At 43.6% G+C, this 17,236-nt stretch overlaps 1 pseudogene; it reads left to right on the top strand.

Annotated features, from left to right (window-relative positions):
- Positions 1 to 3,296: 3,296 nt before the first annotated feature.
- LOC137164056 (CXADR-like membrane protein) lies at positions 3,297 to 14,580 on the top strand (annotated as a pseudogene).
- The last annotated feature ends 2,656 nt before the right edge of the window (positions 14,581 to 17,236 follow it).

The following is a 17,236-nucleotide window of genomic DNA, read 5'->3' as shown; positions in this document are numbered from 1 at the left end:
GTTGTGTATAATCACCGACCAAAAAGAAGTTTTATGCCCACCCTGGATGCTCACCATTATAATCCATTAACTGAACACTCTTCAGCATTCTGGAGAGGATGGAGAATGTTTTTGCCCCAGCAAGGAGTGGGTGATTTGGAGTATGCACTAAGAAATTTTTCAGCAGAATTTGAGATATTTGCCAATGTCACTGGAGATGCTATTTTAAAATTACAGGCTGAAATTGAATCGTTGGCACAAATGAGTATTCAAAATAGATTAGCCCTAGACCAATTGTTAGCTCAGCAAGGAGGAGTTTGTGTAATGTTGAATCAAACCTGTTGTTTTTATAAAAATGAATCAGGTCAAATCGAGATGGATGTACACAAAATTTGGAATGTCAGTAGATTTTTCCATGAATTTGCTAATCCTCCAATGCCACCGTCTGGCATTGATATTTCATGGTCATCCATCTGGAATGCTTTGACTTTTTGGTTACCAGACTTATTGTGGCTTAAAAAATTGTTTGTAACTATAATAGTATTTATAATAATATTACTGTTAATGTGTTGTTGTAAACAGTGTTGTTGTTCATTTTTCCAGCACAAAAGGTTTAAGCCCCCTAAGAAACAGATGGTACAAAGGTCAATACGGTATTGGTATATTGGCAATGAAAATGAATGAATATATCATAATTATGATTCTAGTAGTAGATCTATTAGAATCAAAGGGGGGAACTGTCAAGGGAAAACAAGATGGGGTCTTTGTTTTTGCTGAGAACTGATTTTAGAATTCACTGTAAAAAGTCTGAGATAGAAAATGTTTTGTTAGCAGTTGTTTAATTTTAAAATGTTTTGTTGTAATAATATAGTTAAGAGGTCTAGACACTAGTACAGAAGGAATGCAGAGAAAGACCTTGTAATTTAGATAAGGAAAGTTGTTAGTATTCAGTTAGAAAATTCCTAGATAATACTTTTTAGTATGTATGACCATGGAAACTGTGACGTGTTAAAACTTGTTTATACCATTCTATAAATACGGTCAGTTTTTTTGGAAGCAGGAGTGATTTCCTTATATTTGAAGGGATCACCTTCTTTACATAAAGAATAAACTTTGATTTTGCTAATCTGTTGTTGGCTAATTCTGGACCCCTGCCTAGGCAACGGACATAGTGAGTAAGGACCCCCGAGTTTGGGTTCTTCCACAGGTTTTGGGTTTGGTTTTTTTCCTCCTCTCTTGCTCTAGAAGCATCATGCAAACCTAAATGGAAAGGCCCAGTTTTTTAAAGAACAGTTTGTTTTACACAGTATTTGTACCTCCTAAGCTTTAAGAGCAGCAGGGATGTTTATTACTATGAAGTTTCTGTTCAATGATACTGCAGAGAGTTCATATCATTTGGTGATCATTTTAATCCATCAACCATCTCTCAACTCACCAAATGAAAATTTTCAATGGCCACCAGTAAATTTGGAATCCACTGCAGAAGCATGAAAAACTGATTTTAAAAAGTTCCTAATCAATGCTACTGTAGTTTTAAAAGCACAATTACAATTTCAGTCCAATAATATCTATCCCTAAAAACATGGTACAGTATTTTAATCAAATCAAATTGATGCATATTGAAGAAGAGACGTTTTATTAAGCAGAAGAGAAATGACTACGTTCTTAAATGTAAAGTTAGTAAAGCCAAAAAAAAAAAAAAAAAGAAACAATTTAACTCCACCCTAAGTATAGTACATTGAACTAAACTCGCTATTTAACAGTGTAAAGAGACGTAAAAACAGCAGGTTTTTCTTCTTGTGGAAACTTTAAACCTATATGCTTTAAAGAACCAAATCCAGTGTGCAGAAAATTAAAGGTAGAAACAAATGATCAGACTTACATTTTAGAGTCATTCTGACTTTAGTTTTAACAATGAAGATTGAATGATACTAGAAATACATGTCAGACTTTCACTTGGTTTATAGAATCCATACTATTCTGTTAACAGCAAAAAACTCATTTTTTCCTCTTCCACTGATGCTAAAACCAGTAGATTTTATTCTTCACTCTCTTCAGCCTTTTTCCCTCCTCCACTTCTACTAACAATACTTTTTTCATTAGTTATTTAGTCCAACTCTTTAGTTGGATTCCCATTACTTTACAGGAAGAAACATTTTTCTCCCTTGAAATACTGGTTCTACAATTAAACCAGTAACTACGCATCCTCGTTCCAGAACAGTACCTATGTTCACATTTTAACACATTCTGCTTCATAGTAACAGCATCATCACCATTTCCTAACTCTAAGCTAATGATTCAGACAACCCTTTGTCCTGACTCTGGTACTAAAATGACATAACCTGTGACTTTACACTTTTTGTTGGTGTTAGCATTGGTTAGCTCACGGTTTCTTCCTATGGACGCTAATCATAATAATCTATTGATAACCTGTAAAATATTCCATCTCTCTTATTTCCAGCGTACCGGATTAACATTAATTCCTTGAACACTGAAACATTTCATATTCAGTATCGAAACTGCTCAAAGAATTATGTAACTCACAAACTAATCACAAAGTGTATTAGGAGACATTGATGTTCATGCTACACACGTTCAGTGAATACATTCATCAGGATTTTTTACTACGCATCCTGAAATATGGATCCAAAGACGCCAGCATGTACTATTGTTAATAAACATTTGAAACGTAAAATGTAGGCTGTATCTATGGAATAATGCTCAAAGCCAAGATAAACAGATTCATTTACATAGTTCTGGGTCCAAAGCAGCATTACACCAGGTATCATGCTAATGGTGCTTTTATTTTGGGTGTCTAATTTTTAAGGCATCCCTTTCAGCTTTTTTTCTCCATTAAAACCCTAAATGTAAAGAAACTACAGACAAATTTCAATGTGCTCAATACTGGTGATCTCACACAGAAAAACAAGGACATTCTAAGATGCATTAGGGTGAAGGGTCTCCCCCAACACCTGGCCATCTTACATAACATAAGAGCTACTACACCTGCGCACAAAGTTTCTCTCAGTAATGGATTTCTTCGCTCTTCTGACAAAATGTTGCTATACTGGGAATATTTTTTCTCTGCGTGTTGCTGATCAGAACTTTTCCTTTTAAAGTACTTGCATTTTAAAGTTTTTGGGGGTTTTTTTTGGTCAGTAAATCTCATCTCCCCACCTGCCAAGGCGGCCGCCCTTTGGCACCCCCCCGCGAATCTCCCCCAACCAAGGCGGCCACTCGTCGGCACTCCCGCGCCAGTCCCCCACCTCCCAAGGCGGTCTCCCGTTGGCGCCCCCCCGCCGATTCTCCCCCCCCAGGGTTGTGGTCGGCGGTCGTGCGGGGAATTGAACTCTACAGAGAAATCGCCCTTGGAGGCAGCCCCAACCGATCCGTGCGGGGGGCGCGGGGACAATAGAGATGGCAGAAGGGAAGAAATGGGGGGAGGGGAGGGAATGACGAATCAGCACTGGAGGGAGAAAGGGGAGGGATATTAGGAGGGGCCCCACCCCAGAGGTGGCTGCATTTCAGCGCTGGGCGAGGGGGGTCCCCATATAAACAGCTCCCTGCGCCCCACCCCGCTGACTGGCTCCGCTCTGGTCCCAGCTCCTGGCGTGGCAGGTCTGCACCCTGCACTTACTGGCGGTGCAGCAGCTGTCCAAGCAGGATCACTACGACTTCGGCCTCCGGGCGCTGACATCGCTGCTCGGCTACGGTGGGAAGAAGCGCCGGGTGCACCCCGACATCACCGACAAAGAGGGGAGGTGCTCCGCGTCTGGGAACCGGCAGGGGTGCTCGCCCCAGGACCGTGGCAGGAGGCCTCTGGGAATCGCTCACGGCACAGTGGTGGCTGGAAGGAGAGGGCGAGACACCCCGATTGGCAGACCCGTTCCCGGGGAAGCAGGCGTGGCCGGGCCGGTGTAAGAGGCAGCAACAGCAACTGTTTGATTTTCAATGCGTTTGTAGAGTCTGGGTTTGTATTTGGGTTATTTACAAACGCTTTTCTCTCTGAGATCGGTTTCAGTGACGGGAGGACGGGAGTGGCAGGCTCTCGACGCCTGACTTACAGTGCGGTTTTGTCGGGGCAGGGTTTTAAAGAAGAGAAAACGAGATGCTTTAAATAAAGGCCCTGAGACTTCCCGCGCGGCGCTGCCACCGACCAACCATCGAGCTCCAGAGATTCCACCCCATCCTGATTGGTGCACCTTTCCCTTCTGGGACGGCTTAAACCCACTCCCATTGGCGGAGGGGTCGCTCCACTCCTCCCTGTGCCCTTTCTGGGCCAATCCCGCTCTCGGCTGAAACACACGCCGATTGGCGGAGGGGTCACCCCACCCCGCCTTGTGCCCTTTCTGGGCCAATCCCACTCTCCTATTGGTGGAGAGCAGGTGGGAGGTGTTCTCGGCGGGATTGCACCTTTTATAAGTAACTGTAATGATTAAACGACTAGTTCAGAATATTGATGGTGAAGCTTGCTCTTCTATAGCCCGTTAGCCTAAAATTAACACCGCTTTACAGTTGAACTCCTAATATACTTTCTCATGGTTTTTTATGTTATTTGACTGCAAATTAAACAATCGGTAAAATATAAGGAACTTCTCCACCTAAATACCTGTGTGTAGTTAAAATTATAGCTGACATTTACATGGTCTGAAAAACTTCTTTACATCCGATGGCTTAAATGAAACTATGAACAGGACTGAATTCAAAGACTGCAAGATACAATAAAACGAGGGCAGAAATTGTCACAGCACATTTAATGCAATGATAAATATAGATGCATCCTTCATTAAAAAATATGGGGAGATCTATTTGAATACTATTTGAATCGATATTCTATAATTCTGAAATAATAAAATAAACAGTTAATTACCAATCAATATTAACAATCCTTTATTTTGCATTTAAAAGAAATCCTATCCTAATGAATATACTCTGATAACATGTATCTCAATCACATTCCATTCAGCTCTATTTCCAGTGGGCTAAATTATGCCACTTAGGTGCACTCTGCAGTTTGGACAGAGAGAGCACTGAGCAGAAAGGCACCAGGAGCTCCCTGGTTGGGTAGTGGGGACTGCAGCATACTGTTGCCAGTGGAGGATGGAGCCATTGGTCCCCCTAATCATCATCCCTCTCTCCCCTCTTTTCAGTTAACACTGTTCCCACAAACAGTAGCAACCCCTCTTCACATTACAGCCAAATGATTTCTCTGTTAATACAATTATAAATCAGGAGTAGAGGATTGACTAGTTACAGAATGGAAACAGGGGAATCTGGTCCCTTCTCTTTACCCATCTAACCACTTGATTTAGAAAAATATCAGCTCAGAACTTGTGAAGCTTCTCTTGCATTTGAGTCTGAAAAATGCAATCACCGTGGCCTCAGAATTTCTCACATCCTTTCTTCTTCCTTCTTCACTCCCCAGTGAATCCACTGACAATCCTTGGCTGTATGAACTAAAAAGGGTCCTTACAAGTAAAGTACTCCAGGAATCTCAAGATATATTTTCAATTGAGAAGGAAAGAGTTAATGCTTTCTGTCATTTGAGTGCCTAAGTCTCTCTCTGTTGAAATCATTGCCTTTTTGTAGTAAAAGCGCTGTGTATGTATGTATGTATGACTGTGTATGTTAGTGAAAAGTCCTAACAAAATCGGAGCAGCAGGAGCTTTATACATCCTATTTTTTCACATCAGCATCATAGATGGCTAATCATAATTTTTACAAAGACAAACTGAAGGAGAGAGAGAATTTCAACAGTAATAATCCTCATGTATTACAAATATTTTAACCCGTGCTTCTAATTCTGGGCCTGATGCTGATCTCACTTACGTGAGAGTAAATCAAGAGTCATTTCACTGAAAGGCAGTGGAATTACATTAATGTAAAACCACTAGAAGATCAGAATCAGTCATTGCATGTCTTTATAGGATATAGAAAAAGGACCTATGTGCATAGTAGGTTCTTCACATTAATCTTGGGATGGGAATAGAGGAGAAGGCATGAATAATACTGTTCCTTTTCCATGTAGCTGTTTTTGACTCCGTTTCGCTTGAGATTAAATGTCCAGACCAAAGCCGTGGGTGGGATCAGCAGCAGAAACTACAGTATGGGTATAATCTGATTTCACTTTACACCTGTGTAACTCCATTGGCTTCTGTTAACTTAGTCCAGATTTACACTGGCATCAGGCCCAATGGAGTTACACCTGCGTAAAACTGGTGTGAGATGAGCATGAGCCCTTAAGTGCTTCTCTCTACATGCCCTGCCAAGGACTGATGTTAATGGTGCTTAACGCAGTATTAAGTCCAACTGCATTTTCTGTCATCTACCGTCAGAGCTGCTTAGAACACAAGCAGGAGCCAGCAGACAATGGAATAGAGCTTCCAAATTAGCCATAGATCCTGGGTTGTTGAAGGGCTAGATGGGAGCGCTAAGGGAGAGAGTTGAATGCAGATCTGGGGGCTGACAGTCCTGCAGATCACTGACCTTAACTTCCTGGTGTGGAGACTGAATTGCATAGTGGCGTCTGCAGTACCACATGCATTGCCCCCCCACCACTTGGATAAAGAGGCAGCCTAGGGAGGGTTGACTCAGCAGCACGAGCCGCATGTACCTGTCTCCTTATAAGGAAATGAAGTGACCCCACCTGCTGGTGCATGGTCAGCAACTGCCCAGGATAATTGTAATCACCTGGTTGGCTGGTTCATACCTTTCCGGGAAATCAGGAGCACCTGGTTGGCTAAACTCCGAGCCATGACCTTAGAAGGTCATGCAGCAAATACCAACCAATGGGGCTTAGCCTCTGCTGACCAGGGGAAACTATAAAAGTTCAAACCCAGGTGGCAGAAGGCAAAGAGGAATTGAATCTACCCGGCACCCCTGTATCTCTTGGTCTTGTCGGCTCGGCGGGCTGACGCATCTTCACTAGCCCGCTTCACTGTGAACTGATCACTCACAGTGGCTCTCTCCCGTCTGCAGTATCTAAAGCAAACGGCAACTGAATTTGGCCAGCATAGTATACCTGTATATAATGTTTGTGAGTATGGATTAACTGTTTTCTGTTGTGTTTGTCTTGTAACTTCTTTGGGGAACTCCAAAACTGGGCACCCTAGTGTCACATGCTGGCAGCCATGCATTGATCCAGGAGAGATCACAAAACGCTAAAGTCTTGGGTGGCACATTTTGTCCTTTCGTGCATGGAGTTCTCCTGCCCTTTGCTATCACTGTTTGCTGTGCAATTGCTTGCTGTGAAACTGTTTATTGTAGAAATAGAACTGTTTTATTATAAGGATAGGATTGTTTATTGTAAAATAAAGGGTTTATTGGTTAAGCAAACACCTAGAATCATCACTGTCTCGCTTAACCCCCCATATCCCAAACCGAACCTATCAGAGAGTTTTTCTCTCCGTTTCCACACCTGTCTCATCTTCCATGGTAGTCTTTGCATTTCTCTGTTCTTCTCAGAAAGCAGGAGGCAAAACCTATGGGCCCTTATGAAGTGCAAATAGGTATTGTCCTGTAAACGTGTGTAAATGTGTTAAACTGTACATTAGGCTATGCCTCCAATGGGCAATCTCTCAGCCATGTGTTTTCGAGGTCAGAAGGGCAAAATAGCAGGCACCACTTAACACACTTAGGCCCATCTACTGACATTAATTTGTATGCATTGCTCCGTGTTGAGTCCGGAGCGTGGCGGGGGCCGCGGCGGCCGATGCCGCTCCCACGTGCGGGGAATTTTCTGCGGCTGCCGCCTCCTTCCCTTCCCCTCTCCCCCCTCCCCGGTGGCAACGTTGGCAGTGCTCGGCTCTGCCCGGCCGGGGCTGCTGGGGCTGGGGCTGCTCCTCTGCTGCGGTGAGTGACACGTTCCTCGGGCCGGGCCGGGGCAGGAGTTGGTGGAAGTTTCTGCCACGGGGGAGGGGTTGGGGGGTGATGGGAAGAGCCCGGCCGAGAGCCCCCAGTGCATGCGGGGGGGCTGGATTACCCCATCCACCTGTCGGGCCGGGCGGGGCTGGCAGCGCTCCCTGCGCCTGTCCTGTCCTGCCGGGCGGGGTGTCTCGATGTGGCCAGGCCAGGCCGGGCCGGCTCCAGGAAAAGCGGGGCGCGGGGTCCCTCGCTCACTGCCGCCGCCCAGCACAGCAGCACGTGGCTCCGCACAGCACAGCGGGGGCTGGGCTCTATTTCCGGGGCTCGGGGCCTCTCCTTTCTCCCCCTCCCTGCCCCGCCAGCAGCCCGGCGCTGGGCGCTAATACAGACCGGCTGGTGGAGCTGGACCGGGCCTGGCCGGGCCTGGCGCTGAGCCTCTCTCTGCCCCTGGCTGCAGGAGGAGGAGTAGAGGCTCAGCCTGGAGCCCAGCCCGGTGTGTGGAGCCGAGGGCGGCTCTGCAGGTGGCGGGTAGAAATGTGTCTCGGTGTCTGGCGCTGGCGGTTGAACACTCCCCACACGTTAGCTGCTGGCAGGGTTGTTCTGGGGTGTCCTTGTTCAACCCCTCCTGCCTGCCGGGGAAAGTGCCTTTTGCACCTTCCAGAGCACCCCAGCCCCTGCTCCCACCTTCCTCCATCCTGCGGCAGCTGCTGCTGGGCGCGGGGCTGCCAGGAGGGCCCCGCCTGCAAGTTGAACTAACACAGCAGCAGTAGGGTCACTTCGCAGCACAGGGACGTGCACCGATGCGGGAGGCCCCTGCTGCTTCCCCTGCTGGCTCTGCACCTCCTGCACTTGCGGGTGGGCTCGATCCGGACAGAGCAGTTTGCTGCCAGAGTGCTTCGGGCAGCGTCTCGGCATTCAGCGCCATGCCCGTGCCGGGAGGGAAGCAGAGCGCTGCTGCGGGGAGTGCGAACGGTGCATCCTTGCCGGAGGGGCGGGGCAGACTGACTATCCCGAAGCTGCTTCTCCAGGGGGGTTAACCATTGCAATGGCAGAGAAGGTGGACACGCAGAGGCTTAGGAGAGCTGTGATAATCCTCCCCTGTCCTCGCTGCTTTCTGTGCTTCACCAGCTGAGCTTTCACTGTGCTCGGTCACACTGATTGTGAGCACAGCGTTGCACTGCGAGATAATAGTGTCACCCGTTCGTTTGATGAATGACTAATGGGCTGAGTTACACTGTGCAGGAGACCGTTATCTTTCCAGTTCAGTGCAAAAGTTCAATGTGCAGCATTTCACAACTGCTTCTGTCGGCATACATATGAAGTGCTGTAGGATATAAAAGTGTTGCAGAATTAGTTGTGTAGCAAGTGGTTAAGCAGAGCTTTGACTTGTGTATTTGGTGTGTGGCATGCACAAATCATTGTCACAGTGCAGCGTCAACCCTTTGTGTGCACTGCTTTTCTGACCTTTTGGGTTGTGAGTTGTTATTCAGCTAAAATTCAGCTGATCTGCTGTCATTTTTGCATTGAATAAATAGATTTGAAAACTAGGTGCCAGTACTACAGTTTCCATGTTCTACCAAGCTACATGTTGTAAGTGTGCAGACAGGTTTTTCTTAAACCTAGAACATTGCCTGATATTCAGTAGTTAATTAGGTGTGCATAAGTTACCACGTTTGAAGCTTGGCCAAAGGGAGTCTCAAGAAACCATATTTTACTCATACGAAGATATTAAAAATATAAGACATCCTGCTGAGCTACATGCTGACCATTTGTCTCTAGGCTGAGACAAGAATAAAAGTGAAATCAGTGGTTCCCAACCTTTTTGGCTGAGAGCCATAGATATCATTGTTATAGCCCTGCAGAGCCACCAGTCTCAGGCAGCAGCCCTCCCGGTCCCCTCCCTGCAAGGCTGCCTCCCTCCTCACTGATTTCCAGTCCCCCTGGCTGCAGCAGGGAAACCACCTGTTCTGTAGCCCCCTGTGCTCCACCTGGGTCCCTAAGCAGTGGCTCCCTTCTGTAGCAGAGAGCATGGCAAAGCACTCCCCTGGGTCCCTAGGCGCAAATGTTCCTGCTGGAGCCACAGAGAGAGGAACACTGATCTCCCGTCCCCTCGGTGCAACAAGGAGCCTAAAAGCACCGGTCTTCTAGCCACGCAGCAACATGCTCCGCCTGGGTCCGTAGGTAGCAGCTCCCTTCTGCAGCCAGTGGGAGGGTGTGGCAGGGCACTTTGAAAGCCCCCTGGGCCACAGGTTGGGAAGCACTGCATTAGACAGTCAGGATCCCCTGCACTAGTGCTGTCCTGTAATGGGGTGGGGTTGCAAAGACAGTCGGGAGGCATGTTTTTTTCAAGTTTTTCTTTAAATCAAAAATGACTGGTGTGTAACCTGCGTGCAGTGTTGTTGTAACTGTGTTGGTCCCAGGATATTAGAGAGAGAAGGTGGGTGAAGTATCTTTACTGGAGCCCAGAATGGAGGGCTTGTGCTACCAATCGCAGGTAGTTGGGAAATGTTTCCCACCCCTGAAGTTCACAGCCGTTGGTCCAATTTAAGATATTACACTGGAGAGAGCACATGGGTGAGGTAAACCTTGCAGAAGTGTTTCCCTGAAACTGATGAGTTAATATGTTCTATGTCCTCATCTTACTAGAGATCTGGTAAAAGGATTGTGGTATGCATTTACTGTTGACATGGAAAACTCACTGTCCAATGGTTTTAGTTATGGTATGTATGCTTTCTAAAGGAGTTCTGCTGTATTAAAGAAGGGTGTGTATGTGTAGGAGATGGAAAATAAGGAAGGATGTAGCTTTTCCTGATTCAAGTGAATATTTATAGGACTCTCAGGCTTACAGATGAACGTTATATCCAGTTTGCTTCATTGTTCAGTAACACAGCACTGTAAAGGATTTGTTGGATAGACTCTGCTAAAATATGTCTGATTGTAGACAACTCCAGTTCTGTACACTTAACCGTGTATCATGGCTAAGATGTTCAAAAGTGGATGCTGAAATTAGGCATCTGTATAAGCAGGCTGACCTTCAAAGATGCCAAGCTCCTAGCAGTTCCTGTTACAGTGAAAGGGAGTGTTGTGTTCTCAGCATTTTGGATAATTGGGCAACTTCTTTAGATGTCTAAGAATTTAGGAACCTAGCTTTAGGTATCCATTTTTGAAAGCCTGGGCCTGTGTCTAATGGAAAATTTCCCATAAAAGTTGAATGTTTATCCATAGATCTTGTTCTGAGTTTTGTCTTTCATGTCAGGGAACCTGTGTGATCTTGCATGTCTGTGAAGCACCATGCACATGAATGGTAAACAGTGAATGCCTGTTATAAATTAATTAAAATCTAGAAAGACATGTGGTTGCTCACTATAACTAAGTAGGTTGTAAAGAGAAAATAACTCCAGGATAATTTTTTAATTTTTTTTCAGTTACTGATAAAGACAATGCTGTGTTGAAACAAATTCAGCTTTTACCAAGCAAATATTTAAAAGAAAATCTTAGATCTTAAAATATATTAGCCCTCTTCCCATTCCATCCTTTAGAAGCAATACCAGTACATTTAGATGAACTCCTGCATGCAGAGGTTTACAGTATAATTAGCACATAGCAATTTCAAAAAGAGTAATTAATACAGTGGATTCATTTTCCACCAGAGAACTTGTGTTGGGTGGGTCTTGTTGTTCTGGTTGGGATTATTTCACACATAGAAAAATTTTTTCCAGAGAACTTCCCAAGAAATAGAACTGGGGTTCATTTGAAATATTCAAATTGCTATGCAGATTTGTTTGGAGAACATACCTGTTTTGTTCTTTTTCTTAGATTGTTTTGTACTCTGGAGACAGGATTTATAATGATTACTATGAAGCTATGAAAGAACTGGTGCAGTTCACTAATTCTGATCCCAAATTGGGTGATGGCTCCATAGATCGATATCCTGAACCTAAAGTCAACGGACACTGGCATATACCAGTGCAGAGTGAAGAAAGCTCCTGGAGTTGAAACAGAAAAAATACACTTGACTGTGCTTGGTAAGATACTTGTTCAGACACGATACACTCTGTTTTTGGAGGGCAAATTGTTACATGCCATATTACATTTGACACTTAAAATGAGAGAGGTTCTTGTGAATGATCAATTCATACATTAATACTGAATTGTAAGTAGATAAATTTGTTTTTTAGTGCTCCAAAATTAGAGGATTGATTCCTTCCCCCCCCCCCCACCACACACACACACACAATGGCAGAGAATGAGGCCAAAAATGTAGAAATAATTAACATTTCTTGAAAATGGCTCTAGAATTATTCAAAAACATAGGCTGATTTCAACTTTTGTGCAATGAAAAATTATTTACTTGCCAAGGCTTAATTAATGGACACCATAGCTGACTTTTTATTAATTAAATAATGCCTTATTTATTAGTAAAGCCAGCAAGGACTAAATGCTACATTGAAGGATCGCAGGAAACTGGAAACGACCTTATCCTGAAATGTGCATCACAAGAAGGCTCCCCATTTTTGTCTTACAACTGGAGGAAATTAACTGGCATAGAGGAACTTCCGGCCAAGTCATTATTGAGTAATGTTTATCCTTTACTATTTTAATTTTAATATATTTAAGATGGATAATAGGCTTTGTCTTTGTGTTTTTATTTCTTCTTGAAATGCTAAGCATTTTTATGCCTAAATTTTACTGTCTTAAAATCCGGTATCTCACAGATTACCTGTGTTAGACACATACATTACACTCTTGGCAAGGAAGTATTCTCAGCAGTCTAGTGGTATGGCGTACCAAGACTTAATATTGAAATTAAATGCTATGGAATAAACTTCCAGTTATTCATAAAAGAATCCTAGTATTACCTATGACAGCTCTTTGCTTCTTGACAGATGTCTCTCTTTTTTTTTTTTTTCAAACGGATGTTAATATAACTAAGACACACTGGCTTTTTAAATAAAATTTGTTATGTAATGGATTAACACCTTTGGAAATATTGAATACTTACCTTTAAGGAAAAATGGTAACCAAAGTTCCTTCAATATTTGTAGATAAAGATACAGGTGAACTTTCTGTGAAAAATGCCTCTCAGGAGTACTCTGGTACCTACAGTTGTGTGGCTGTAAACAGAGTTGGCACTGATGTGTGTTTCATTGTGCTAAACGTCACTCCTCGTAAGTACTTGCTATATGGTGCTTGTCACAAAATCAGAAGTGTTGAATGAGTTAAAGAAATAAAATCAACGGATCCTTTTGTAATCTATAAAAGAAATCAACTCTAGAACAGATAGTGGACACCTTTTTTGATTTTGTTATATTTTTGGGTATTGAGCATTCTTTGATCTCCAACAAACGAGTCAGTCTTTCTACCTGTCTTTGGAATGAAGATTTTTTTTAAATTTAAACAGGTGTTTGTGTATCCATACTCATGTATCAGTTCAGTACTATTTCTCAGTATAGAAAATAGGGAACTTGTATTTTTATTTGAAGGTGTAAGAGGGGAATTATCTCATTAAAGAAAGTCAGTTAAAGGCCAGTATCATAGTAACCTCTATTAATCTATTCTAGCTAGAAATGCAGCTGGCACAATTGCTGGAGCAGTTAGTGGAACTCTTCTGGGTCTCTCCTTACTGGCCTTTCTCATCTTCTGTTGCTGTAAGAAACGTAAAGAGAAAAAATATGAAAAAGAAGTGCAGCATGACATTAGGTAACGACCCACTGTCTTTACTTTTTGAGCAGTAATACCTGAAACTAGAAAATAACTTTCTCTTAATGTCTTTTCATAGATACTATATTTCTTATGGCTGTTTAGAATTCGGCATTGACCTAAGCCAGTGCATTAACCCAGTGTGACAGCTAAGAGGATAAACTGATACTTCTAATGTAGTATACATTAATATGCCTGTATCCTATTTTCTGATATATTTCAAAATGTTTTGTTGCGTTAAAATAGATTGTGAAAGTGGTAAATATTTGAAACACACTTTGGTTTAAAGTAGTCGACAGTAATACTGTTCTTACTGCTTTTATTGTTTGAATAGATCAATACAAAAAAAAAACAAATAGAAGAAATTTTCCCAATCCCTCAAAACACCAATAAATTCTTGGTTTAAACAACTTTTATTTGTATCTATTTTCAGAGAGGATGTTTCTCCTCCAAAGTGTCGTACTTCAACAGCCAGCAGCTATATAGGCAGCAATTGTTCTTCTCTGGGTTCAGTGTCTCCCTCCAATATGGAAGGATATGCCAAGACTCCATATAATCAAGTACCAAGTGAAGACTTTGAACGTCCTTCTGGTCAAAACCCAAACATTCCACCGTCAAAGGTAGCTGCACCTAATCTAAGTAGAATGGGAGCTGTCCCTGTGATGATTCCAGCACAGAGCAAGGATGGGTCCATAGTATAGAATGGTGTTAATTTATACTCTTTTTAATCTTTACAAATATTTTTAAAAAAACTCAAAACCCTACATTTAAAAAGTGCACAAAATTGTCCTTGAAGAAAATGAACAAGTTCGTTTGAATAGCCTCCAATTTTTCTGATTCATTTTGAACTGTCATTAGAATATATTAAGTGCTTCAAAGACAGTATTGAAGTTCCTAGCTAGACATGAAACAGTGGAGGTATTTGAATTTCAGGTGGGTTGCTGAAGAAACACCATATCAACTAGATGCGGAATTCTGAATATGAAGCACAACGTTGTGTGTTTTTGATAGTGAAAAGACATTCCAGCTGTACTCCATGAAGTTAGCGTTCCAGAGACTTCACCCTCAAAATTTGGAACGACTTAAATATTTTGACCCCTTTCGCCATTCTGTGATGGCGGCCACAGTGGCTGCAATAGTTGAATGATCTAAATATTTTTCGGAAAATCTGTGAAAATCTTTTAACTTTCGTAATGTGTATTTGGAGCATCTTCTGAATTGCTGAGAACTCTTCCTTCATGGGCTACCAGTTGCAGTTAACTGTATGCAGGCAACTGATGAACTTGGTTTTGAGATTAAATGCAACAAGTGGAAGTGCTACAGGAGACCTTGTTCCTGTCAGCTGTGTGTTCTTGGGGAACCAGGATGCAAACCCCGACTTGTGTTGGGGGCTCTGCCTGTCTCAAGCTCTCCAGACACTAAGCTGAAAAGCCTGTCTCCTGGGAACCTTTGAGCCGCACGGAGTGGTGAGGACCCCCCCCCCCCCCATCTTCCCCCAACACACACTCTCTCTCTCTCTCTCTCTCTCTCTCTCTCTCTCTCTCTCTCAGTTCACGTATAACTTTCTACTTTTGTAATCAAACCTGGGCTAGCTTTCGCCAATACCCCACCTGTAATTGTGTAGTATTGTAAGCGTTTGTTTTTCTCTCCTTGCATGGTATCACTGTTTTTTATATACCTGGCAATAAACTAACTGTTATAATCAAGCTGGTTGCCAGTCTCTCTCTCTCTCTCTCTCTGTCCCAACTTCATCTACTCCTTTGTGTTCTTGGCTTCCCTAGCTTGCTCCGCAGCAACGCTTCTTTTACCTAAGCCAAAGATCCCTGGAGTGCCCAAACCACCCTATGGGGTTTGCTCACCAAGGGGGTTACTGCTAGAACAATTGTAGACTGAGGGTGAATCGGGGGCTGGAGGAACCCAGACCTGAAAACCTTAGGTCCTGCAGGATAGCTCCATTGGGAGGGGACTTATAGCCATATGAACACACCAGTAACACAAGCAGTACATTAATAGAATCACACACACCCCTTCCAGGAAGGTAACCCTAATAAATGAGCATACCCCAAGGTGATGGGCAAGTCTGGTAACACAGGTTTAAAAGCCATTGCCTGAAAACGTAGTGTTAAACTTGGGTTTGGAATATGCCATGTGATGTGTATACTAGAGAGCATGTGAACTGGGAGAATATTCAAATATTGTTGGCTGCAATACTCCTTGGTATGCAACCTCTGTTAGTGAGCTGCTTAAGGGAATCTCATTTAGCTGTCATTTTATTTCAGGTTAAACTAGAGAGGTGTGCTACTTTCAAATATACTTTAAACTCGTACACAAACACCTTACCAGCAAATGAAGTAGCACATCTCTAGGAGTTGAGCTTACCCCTTGATAAAAGGTTACATTATAAAATGTAAAAGTGTCTCTTTCATCTCTTTTTCTGCACTATAAAAAAAATACATATTTAAAAATGATCTCTCACCTTGGCTGTGCTTGAGGAGCTTTCCATTCAGTTGCTCTACCTCTTCCAGCATCATCAGACCCACTGCAATATGAACAAAATCCATCACTACCACCGAAACCCAGGATAACAGAAAACCATCAGTGATGTTCCCTATTCCTCGAAATGTTTTTAGAACTTTAATGTTAGCAGTAATTTGTCAATGTTTGAGATCTTCCTTCCAGCATAAGAATTGTGCTGTTAAGATAAGCATGTATTTCATACAGAAACACTGAGTTCAATCTTAAAAGTGGAAGTCAAGCATTCAGTGCTGGGAAGTGCCAGAATTAAAGCTGCAAGAGTGGATACGCAGTCTTCACCCACATGATCACGTTAACACTCCCCACCTTCAGAAAACATGATTTTCATACTTTATGGGGCCTCCAAAACTGGATGTTGAGATTGAGATTGGATGTGCTTGCAAAGCCTGCCACCTAGACCTTGCTTTCTCATTAGCATCTGATTGCAAAGTCGTGCTTCCACCCTGGACTGAGACAACACTTAAAAGGAGGCGGGGCAGGACGATCCAAAGAAGGAGCTAGACCTAAAGTCACCCACCCTCTCCTCCTCCATGCCCAGCACTGACTAGGCACATCACTGGTGCAATTACAACCCAACCCCCCCGCCCCCCTTGCAAAGTACATCCCCTCCCAACTGCTCAGGGTGGCTCGGCTTTTGCATTCTCTCTTTTCTTCTCCTAATTTATTTGCAAAGGGAATTGGACCTAATTCCCCTTGCAAAGAATAAAGAGCAGAGGGGTTTCAGGTGCCAAATAATATCCAAAGGAGCGCTTCCAAGCCACCAGTGACATGGCAGCTGCCTGCAAGCAAAGGGTGAACGTGCAGGTTTAAGCCAGTCTTGGGGGACAAGTGGCCTGGCGCTCACTAAAGTGCAATGGACAAGGTCATCTGCCCCTTTTTCTTCCACCCTCCCTCCAAGTCTTTTGCAACACCCACCAGTGAGGGGCTCGAAAGCTTGTGGTTCCAGCAGTTCTCCATGCATTGTGGCAATGTGCAAAGTTCCCTTGTTGCATCTGCAGCCTGTCACCTCTTCGCTGAATCTGCCCCTGGTCATGAAAGGAACGTCCTGAACCTTCAGAGAGGACTGGTGTGGGGGAGGGGATGACACAATTTAATGGGAGGGGAGGGAGGGGGTCAGAGTTACACTGAGCTTCTCTGGCCTTTGGCCTCCTCCCCTGTC

The sequence above is a fragment of the Emydura macquarii genome, unplaced genomic scaffold (genome assembly GCF_026122565.2).
Source record: "Emydura macquarii macquarii isolate MOO-44397 ecotype Brisbane River unplaced genomic scaffold, CSIRO-AGI_Emac_v2 contig_2669, whole genome shotgun sequence".
In the NCBI taxonomy this organism is placed as follows: Eukaryota; Metazoa; Chordata; order Testudines; family Chelidae; genus Emydura; species Emydura macquarii.
This window is presented reverse-complemented; position numbering and strand designations above follow the sequence as displayed.